The sequence below is a fragment of the Austrofundulus limnaeus genome, unplaced genomic scaffold (assembly GCF_001266775.1).
Source record: "Austrofundulus limnaeus strain Quisiro unplaced genomic scaffold, Austrofundulus_limnaeus-1.0 Scaffold12, whole genome shotgun sequence".
Lineage (NCBI taxonomy): Eukaryota > Metazoa > Chordata > Actinopteri > Cyprinodontiformes > Rivulidae > Austrofundulus > Austrofundulus limnaeus.
Genome location: NW_013952414.1, coordinates 4,111,417 through 4,120,799, shown reverse-complemented (window position 1 = coordinate 4,120,799; position 9,383 = coordinate 4,111,417). Strand labels below are relative to the sequence as shown.

The window sequence follows — 9,383 nt, the reverse complement described above, 5'->3', positions numbered from 1 at the left end:
TGGTATTGTTTTTTTGTTTGTTTTTTGTGTGTGTGGGGTGGGGGGGGTAGTATTATACATGGGTTGTTGATGATTAGATTTTTTTATGCTTTTTAAGCTCAAAAAATGATGATCATATTATACTCGAGATCGTATTATACATGAATAAACATGGTAGGTCATTTTGACCAAATTTGACTTAATCATCATTTCGATGGAATGGGTCACAAATGTGTTTGTTAATTTGTGAGATATTTTGCTAACAGACAGAGCAAGGGGCACATAATATGTAAGCACACACAGGCACGATAAATTACATAGCCTACCTTTATGGAAGCCACATTATTAAACAGTTGAATGCCCATCTTATGTTGTTTTTTACAGTGGTTTAAAAATACTGAGAAGTAGGAAAAGCATTTGGGAATCTGTAGAGGCTATTTATTGGTTATGAAGCTGCTCTCTGCAAGATAAGGATTATAGGTGGTTAAACATGGGCTGGGAAGTGCACAGGACCAGTGACTTAACACCATGACTTGCAGGTGCATTGCTTCATGCAACATGTTTCCAACAAAGTCAAGAGGAAAACAGCCCAGAGCGGAGAGTCACCACACAAACAGCGCTCTCTCTCTCTCTCTAACACACACACACACACGCTGCGCGCACGCACCTCTTACCTCTGAGGAAATGTTAGGATTTCTTAGTCAGTGCCCTGACCGACTCAGATCCTACAGGTTTTACTCAGAGCCAGTGTTCACTGTTGCTTGAGTAAATCACAAGTGTTTTCTGTCTGCAACTGCATTTGGCTTTGATTAAAGCGATGCCAAAGGCTAAAAGCTGTCCACATCCCTTTATGAGCATGCTTTTCTGACCTTTCTGTTCAAGCAACTCRTCTTAGGACTGAGGACTTGACACAACATGACATGTTGCCAGGTCAGTAAACATGGTGTTGCAGGAGATGAAACAGCAGCAGGCAGAAGAAACAAATTGGAGATTCTCTCTTTTCTGTCCAGTCAGTGATTCTGACCAAACCCAACTTAGATTTTGGGAAATTACATTTATCAAGAGGATGACACAACTAAGGAGAAAACTGGGTGCCACTTTATAATAAGGCTCCCCTCATAGATGGCTTATGGCTTAAATAGTTTATAGGTTGTTAATTCATCAGTAAACACTTTAAAAAGCATTAATACGTTTATGCATGGACAAGAAGGAGACAAAACTGTCCAGTTTCTTGCCAAATAGTGAGACAAATCTGTTCATATTACATCAAAAGTGCTATATTAGCTATATTAAACATTTCATACAAGGTTTCTACCTTGTAAACACAATAATAATTTATTGTTGTTAGCTAAACCAGTTGTTTTCAGATGCTAGATGTGTTGATTTTATTTTTAATAAAATATTAAAAGTGATCAAATCTTTCGAATTTGGGTTTCACTGAACACAACTTATCTCAGCTGCATTCAAAGTGCTACAGTCAGCTGATGCTGCCACTCTTTGTACTTGCTCTTTAAAAAATGTTTAATAACTTTCCTTAATCACCTTTTAATGGTGTTTATTTTCTGCAAGCCTACAAGTAATTTCAACTATTCAATCACAACCATGACTCACACGGTACTCATGACACTTACTGTATTTTATATATTTATGGTCCTAATAATAAATATCAAAATGTTTATTAAAAGGCTGCTGGTCCTGACAACAAAAYTGTGTCTCCATGGCACCATGGAAATGYTTKGGACCTTCAACCTTGAACCTGCCATAATGGTGAAAATGAATAGAGAGAGGAAAAATAAAGGCCAAAAAAACCCTGACATAGTTGTCATTTAAACACTCTGAAATAGCAGTTTTGCTTTAAACTCGGTGTAAAATATGAAATACAGTATGTGTTCTGTTTGTAGTAAAAAACAYTGAGACAGTTTTTCAATACCTGGTGAGTAGAAAAGATGATGAATCTCCATGATAAATAAATAAATAAATAAATAAATAAATAAATAAATAAATAAATAAATAAATTTAATTTCACCTGAATACAAAAGTCTTTACACAAAATGCTTTTTTCTTTTTTCCTTTCTTTTTTTATTTTAGCTACCCAAAAAAGTAACCACAATATTCACYCCAAATCTCTCCTCTCTCACACCACAATTCACCAWAATAACTATTATCTTTTTATTTAATAGATCTTTATTTACCCATATTCAAAGTAAAGGATTGTAATGTACTCCTTTGCCATTGCCATGGTTGTTTACCCAAATGTTTGCAGCCCTTTTGTTTGTAAATAACGGATTACAATTTCTGACCTATAATTAGGCTCTGCAATTTTAAYAGAGCTATGGTAAATAATTCATTTATTTTTCAGCATAAAATAATATTCCATCCCCTCTCTAACACAAACAACTGCTTGTTTCTCTCTCATTTAGGTTACATGGCAAGTAAACAAATGTGTAATTGCCTGTAAATGATCAAGTTACTTAGTGTAACATCTGTTTGCAGTGCTGTACTTACATCAATCTGGTTAGAATTTGAAATTAGTGATACATTTAGGCTAAATGGGGCATGACAACAGAAAATTAGTAGCCAGTAAATGGTGGAGAGAGCCTTATTAAGTGTTGCTGGAGGGTTGCAGATTTATGCAGGGGCATGCTGTGTGGGTTTCACAGTTCTCATCCATACATACTTGTCTCTAGTTGTTGGCTGTGAGCTGGTACTGGACAGGAACCAGATCCAGAAACCCTGCCTACAAGCCATCTCTTTGTTGTCTTTCTTTATATTTTATTTGCTCTGACCAAGTAAATACTGAGATTGCTTTATTTTGGGGTACTGCTCAAAAATCTTGATATATCTTAGAAACCTGAGTGTGGGGAGACTTCTGTCATCAGGTCAGCTCCCTGGTGCCATCACCCAGCAGCCTAGTTTATGGGATGCACAGGTACACCATGGTGCACACCACCCACACATTCCACTTATCCATGGCCAGCTTAGATGAAATGAAACTGCTTTTCACTAATACAAGCCTAGAGGTGTTGCTGGAAAAGTAAAAATTATATATATATATATATACACAGCGGGTAAGTATTGAACACGTCACCATTTTTCTCAGTATAAATATATTAGTAGAGGTGCTAATGACATGAAATCTTCACCAGATGTTGGTAACAACCCAAGTGATCCATACATACAAAGAAATCAAACCATAAATGTCCAGAAATGAAGATATATGTAATAATGTGGAATGACACAGGGAAAAAAGTATTGAACACACTTACTGAAATTTATCTAATGCTTTGTACAAAAGCCTTTGTTGGCAATGACAGCTTCAAGATGCCTCCTGTATGGATAAACCAGTTGCATGCATTGCTCAGGTGTGATTTTGGCCCATTCTTCCACACAAACAGTCTTCAAACCTTGAAAGTTTCCTGGGTCTCTTCTATGAACACTGATCTTTAGTTCTTTCCATAGATTTTCTGTTAGATTCAAGTCAGGTGGTTGGATGGGCCATTCCAGCAGCTTTAGTTTCTTCCTCTGAAACCAGTTGAGAGTTTCCTTGACTTTGTGTTTGGGGTCATTGTCTTGCTGAAATGTCCCGCCACGTTTCATCTTCATCATCCTGGTAGATGGAAGAAGATTTTTATCAATAATGTCTCTGTACATTTTTCCACTCATCCTTCCTTCAATTATTTGAAGTCTGCCAGTACCATATGCTGAAAAACAGCCCCACGCCATGATGTTGCCACCTCCAAACTTCACTGTTGGTATGGTGTTTTTGGGCTGATGTGCAGTGCCATTTGACCTMCAAACATGATGTGTATTCTGGCATCCAAACAGTTCAATGTTGGTCTCATCTGACCAGACTATATTCCCCAGTATTACACAGGCTTGTTTAAATGTTGTGCAGCAAACTTTAAAGGAGCTTCAACATGCTGTTTCTTCAGCAGTGGAGTCTTGCGTGGTGAGCGTGCATACAGGCCATGGTGGTTCAGTTTATTACTTATTGTTGAAGATCGTGAGAGAGCTCTTTACTTTTACCCATCATCAGACATTTCTTGTGTGATACCTGGCCATCATTTGGGACTGAACCAGCTGATATTAACTTGCACTGACAAGGGGCAGGCTTGCTTTCAAATTACTGAGAGAGTTCAGCTGGTGTCTTGGCTTTCCATGCCTTTTTACACCTCCCTTTCTTCATGTGTTCAATACTTTTTCCCTGTGCCATTCCACATTAYTACAAATAACTTCATTTCTGGACATTTATGGTTTGATTTCTTTGTATGTATGGATCACTTTGGGTTGTTACTGACAACTGGTGGAAATTTCATGTCATTAACACCTCTAGTAATATATTTACTGAGAAAAATGGTGAYGTGTTCAATACTTATTTTACCCGCTGTATACACGTACRTATTTTTAATGAGGAATGAGAAACCTCGGATTAATATTAAGGATTTAGTGGAAATGCCTGTCACTATTTCCAAACCTTTCTTTTAAATAAASTGAGCAAATAAAGTGCAAAACCTCTCATTTAAAGGTAATGGGAGCAACATTTTAACTTTAGGGCAGTGGTTMCCAAACTTTTTAGACTTGTTTATCCCCTGAGTCGTTTCATCATACCACCAGTACCCCTTCARTCAAATGTATAGATGATTCTCCAAAACTATAATGTAMAGCCACTGGCTTTTAAATGAAAATTATTTATGCAACCCCCTAGAATGTTTAATTCTCAGGCATTTTATGTTTTTTTCCAACTCAAATTAAACATAAAGGTAAAAATATTGCTTTGAAAGTGAAAATAAACAGGTAATGGCAGGTGCAGAAAATGGCTGCATCCAAAATACATSAGAAACTCACCCAAAATGAGCTAATTCTGTGAGATTCTACATGTTATACTGGATTCCATTTTGTGCTAATTCCATGAGTCCATCTGCAATTTCCACATTGCGGAAMTCATAGGGCCCTACATAWCTCAGTCCTATTTTTATTTCAATTTTTTACACAACTGGGAAATTTTTCCACCTACCCCACTGAAATATGCTCACGTATGTTGGGAATCACTGCTTTAGACAGTGTGAAGGGCTGAAGGGCTTGTCCATGGTCCTGAAAATGCTGGAATGCCTTAGGACCTTGGACAGTGTGAAGGACTGGAGGACCTGTCCAAGGTCCTGAAAGTGCAGAAATCATTGGGTCCTACCTATCTCAATCCTGTTTTTATTTATTTTTTTACACACCTGGGGAATTTTTCCACGTACCCCCTGTAATATGTTTGCCTACCCTTGGTTGGGAATCATTGCTTTAGGGAACCGACTTCTGTATTTTCTGTACTAATAAAATTAAATAATGTCACAAAAATAGAAAAATGATTGAATAAATTCAGTTTGGCCTGAAGTAAGAATACAATTATTAAAATTATTGTTTTTTTCTACTAATCAGAGCTACTTTACAGATGGTTTATATCTACTGTATATAAAGATTATAAATAACCAATGCTTTACCTGTTGTAGATCTTTGAACAGCCTCAGTTTGTTGACATAAAATTAATTCTACCTTCTTAAAACAAAAAATCACAGTCACTTTCTTCTGCTCTTCATGAACAACAAAGGACCCGGACCACCTTTATTGGGTGTGTTGGGCCCTTCAAAGGACGCAGCCCCTGTATTAGGACATAGACTTTATCTATTTTTCTCCAAACTGAGGCTGTTCAATAGCTATCAACAATATTTTCATGCTCATAACCTTAACAAACACTTTAAGGATTTAAAAATCCTCCTTTTTAAGAKTTACAAGCTATGAACAGTTGTAGTTCGTTACACAGTTTTGTGTTCTGTTCCCTCTCCTCCTCACTCTCTTTTTAATCACCATGTCACCGTTGCCACAAATACAAAATCTGAAGCTTGAAATCACACAACCCACACAGAGCGTTATCATCAGATAAAAGTACTGAATTATGTGAAGTAATTTACTGTGGCACTTGCTCATGTTGGCGTAGAGGGTTACATCATTGGCAGTATGAACCGGTGCCTTGCAGCCAATATCCTGGAGATTGATAGGATATTTTCTCCATGTCTGTCTCAGCCTTTGCTGACTTCCCTTAACAATGCCAAGAGGGTATTGAGATTTGCGCTCTGAACAAATCATGCCATTGTTCTAGGATTGTTTGACAAACATCCAAGAACATTGGGGTAGATGGATTCAGACTTGCATATCATCCTGTGATTTTGGAGACTAAATGGAAAGTGCCAGGGGTGAAGTGGAGACGGAGGAAGTTATGAGTGGGCAAAATCATCAGGAAACGTAGACAGATGGTATAGCAAAATGTTAAAAGAAAGAAAATCAGACAACAGAAGCTAATTTGAGTGGAGAAAAAAAACACATACGAGGGGAAGAATGGCAGAGAATCCCCCTGGTGGGAAGTTGTGCACCACAGTTCTCAGATCTCTCATCCAGAAAACATCTTCAAATATGGCAAGAATAAAAAGAAATAGCAGCTTCCAAACGTTGGAAACTGTCATTATAATGATGGCAGCATGGTGTGGCTACCCATAGGGACTTCACAGACTTCAYAATTAAAATAGGAGATAATGTGAAAACCAGTGAACACAATGTAAACWTGCTTTAATAAAGAACCAAACACGATATTTGTATGATCTCCAGCCAACACGTGGCCAGTAAAGGGTTCAAAGGTGAGCTAAAACAAATGATATTGCTCAGCTACAGTGAATAGGGTTCCATTCATGACATGATGCTAAAATCCAAATGTGCATTGTGAGCAAAAAGTTTCATGCCTGCCGTTGGTGTCGTTTCTCTGCAAGCATTGCTAAGTTTGCAGGCATGATTTGGCATAAGCTTTCAGTTTTGATGACTAACCAGTGTTCAGTTATGCTTAAAAAATGGGTGTTGGAGAATGCATACAGTGCAGTATGGGATGTGWAACGGCCAAACCACACAATTTAAGCCCAGCAAACAGCTTCTGTACTTCCTGCCTTCAAAAGAAAATATTGGCAACTTTCTTCTACACGAAGCAAAGTTTTGTCCTCTTTGTTTGCAGCACCTGTTTACTGTAAAAAACAAAATTAAAGTTGCTACAGTGAGTTGAATTTAGTTCAAGTTTCTCACTTTAAAAGCAGGTCCTATTTTTACTTAAAATATCTAACACCACTCATGAAGGTGTTTATTTGGGCACAGCACAGCCTGCAACCATAAATCTTTTAATTTAGCTTGATAAAACCAAGGAAACAACATCATGCTTTCAGTGTAGCATCTTTCAGTTTAAAAGTATCACGAGGGGAATGTTTTCTTTTTTCAGATACCTCTCACCTGATTCAGATCCTTTACCTCAAGTGATCGGCTGCCACAGTTCCTAATTTTGCMGACTGTGAGAAAAATAAATAAATAAAAACGTCCAGGTGTACTATTGTTCTGCACCAAGACTATGGAGGTAAACAAAATTAATAACAGCTTGTAACAAAGGAAAAAGTAGACACCAACACATCCAAGGTCATAACCATTTATTGGCCTGCTCCACCTGCTAATGACCATGTTTGTATTCTGCCTCAGTACATGCCCCGACATTTACCCCAACAGATGCATGTGTATTTGGAGCTGGTTCTACTGAGAACCATTAAACTAATTCCACTCCTTGTGTGTGTGTGAGCGAGCATGAATGTGTTCAAATGCACATGAGAGCTAATTTGGATTTAAAATACTGAGCTACTGTGGCACTTTAGAACAGAATTCTGTGCAGTAGCCCAGATATTTTCCTGTATATGAACTGTTTGCAGCCGCACGGCATTGATATTTGCATACTTGAAATATGAAATTGCTCTCAACATAATTGTACCCGTGGATGAAGTGGCATCTATGAAAGTGAGTGAAGAGGAAAGTACCGGGCTCAACGAGGGTTTCCGTGTTCCATAGATTTWTTACAATATTTTGAGGCGTACAATTGATGACTTTTACATATTCATCAAGCGAGCACAATTCCAGTTGTAGCAAAAGTCTCAGCTCTCTACAGTGGGACTATTCACCTTAGGTATATGCCTTTAAAAGTAAAAAAAAAAGTTAGCTCTGAGCTATCTTGTCACAAGCTTGCGCATACACCTCAATGCTGACTGTGGAGATAAATAAATGAACATCCATGGTCCCTTTCCACCCATAAAATATAACCCACAACCCTTCCCCAGGTTGTTGTGATTTGGAAACAGCTGTTGTTGTGGTGGATTCGCCCCTCTCTTCCAGATCACGTTCCCCCCCTCCCCCCACTTGCATGTCCCCTGGGAAGCTCGGGTAATATTTTTTGCCGTTAGGAGGGGTGTTGCAGGAAAGAAGGGGGGACTGAGCGAGAAGTCGTATCTGGTTCTCTGTCAGAGCTCTAAAGCCCAAGGAGATACTTTGAATAATGGAACACCTGTGCCCAATCACTGCACAGCCATGCACACTTCAAGTCATATATGAGCTTTTCTACAGAGACAGTATTTCTGTGTTGCATGAAGTAATGCGAAACAGAGACGAGACCAGGAAAAAAAAAAAAACACAATGTAGTTTGTCACGCGAGATGTTTTCGTCTGTGTTTAAGCAGGGATAAAACACTTGTTTTTAGTTATTAAACTCTCATCTTTGACAATCTGCAGATGTATGCACTTTTTCATCTCTGGAGATATCTACATGAACAGCACATTTATAAATTATCCATTTGTAACAGTGTACATTGCTCTGTGCCTCTTTCTCTCCCCGTCTAATAGCTTCCTCACTTTGCATATCATCCGCATTATTACTAATCACCTGCTCCGCTCGATCCGTCCAAAAATATTTCTTTTCAACCAAGAAGCTGTTAATTTTTCACCTGCAAAAAAAAAAAAAAGCTGAACCTTTTAACAAACCAACGTAAAACCACACTACCTGCCAGAAAACTGGTAAAAGTAAAATTGTTTGCAGGTGACATTTTAGTGTTAYTGATGAGAATTTGCAATATTTGTTGTTGCAGGAATAGTTTTTTTACCAGTTTTTGGGAGCGAGATAGACACGCATCATTCGCACGTGTGATCCAGTCTGAATCATTGGCTATTTTGGTTTGAAGAAGTGATAATTTGGAATATATTTTTAGCAGAATGAAAATAATTTCTGTTAATTGATTCTTGACAAATACTGTCTTAAAAGTTTACACTGCCTTCAAGTTTGCATTACACTGTAGGTTCCACTGAAGCAGCTATATTTAGTTTTGTAAATTCAAGACAACTGTTGGTATTGTTTTTTTTGTTTGTTTTTTGTGTGTGGGGGGGTGTTTTGGTGACATTTGGGGCAATTTTAAGACAAAACGCCTACAATTGGGGACAAATGGTGCATTTGGGGACCTCCCCGTTTGATTTAAATGCCATTGGTGGGTTGGGGGTTTGGCTCAGCACTAGGCTGTGAAT

At 38.0% G+C, this 9,383-nt stretch overlaps 1 protein-coding gene across 1 annotated transcript in view; it reads right to left on the bottom strand.

The window, feature by feature from the left end:
* fbxo15 (F-box protein 15) overlaps positions 1-9,383 on the bottom strand; it is a 134,041-nt gene that overhangs the window by 47,484 nt on the left and 77,174 nt on the right. The gene's annotated exons all lie outside the window — the stretch shown is intronic.